Here is a 1,141-nt window from a genome sequence, read left to right as displayed (position 1 = left end):
TAAAAGGAGGTAGAAGTAGAGATTAAAAAACCTCTATTATCCTAGCCCCATGGTGGGCGCTAAACTGTCTACCTCGAATTTCGGTAACAATTGAATTTGTAAGTGAAGGTATAGGATATGTGGATGAATTTTAATCTACTATTCGGTTGATATGAAACTGATATGGACTTATTTGTAATAATATATATAGATATGTAAGTTTCATTCTAGAGTAAATATATTGATATTGGTGATTGAGCTAAGTATATATATATATATATGGCAATATATTGTATTGAGTGGATGAACAAGCCAAAGGATACTTCAAATCCGGACTAAAATGAGAGAGAGAGATAGAGAGAGAGCTTCAATATATTTTTTCTGTTACAATGTTCTAGATCTCAAAAGCCAACCTTTAAAAGTAGGGAAATGTCTTCTATTTATAGGTTTGCCTCATGGGCCTTGAATACAATACAAAGCCTTTTAAAATAAAGAAACCCTAAAAGGATAAGGTAGTACCGTACGGTCTGACACCCGTACGGTTGTCAGTACAAAATGATAGAACGGTCTAGACGCGTGGCAGCACCGCAACTGGTAAACGGGACCAACGGCCACGATAAGTTCGGTCATGGAGAAACCGGACTAACGGCCACGTAAACTTGACTTGGAGAAATCAGACTAACAGCCACGTTGAGTTTGGTTCGGTGATGACAGATCAACGGATACACTTCTCTCATCTCGGGTCAGCCGCCTTCGGTGCAATCCCCCCGGTCTGAAGAAAAGACCGAACATACTCGCGCTCATTTGGTCCTACTCTCGGGCCCCGGTCTCACCGGTCTTGCATATACCCGGTTTTTACCGTATACAGCCACTACGTTTGTATATAATGATACTAAATGAAACTGGTTCCATATTTTTGGTTTTAGCATTCGAAAACTGAAAAAAGGCTAAGCTTAAATAATAATGATTAACGCAACTCTAGAATAATGAGAAGAATTGAACATTCCATGTAGTGTTAGTGAAGAGTTTAACTCATAACAGTTTAGTAATTTTAGTCCAACGTCTGAGTTAGATCTTATTAGCAATTTTAACACGCACAAATCTTTTTGTTCTGCTCTATAAAATCATCAAAACGAGGTTTTCAAATTATGCCATCTTCTCA

Source organism: Lycium barbarum, chromosome 7 (genome assembly GCF_019175385.1).
Source record: "Lycium barbarum isolate Lr01 chromosome 7, ASM1917538v2, whole genome shotgun sequence".
NCBI lineage: Eukaryota > Viridiplantae > Streptophyta > Magnoliopsida > Solanales > Solanaceae > Lycium > Lycium barbarum.
This window is presented reverse-complemented; position numbering follows the sequence as displayed.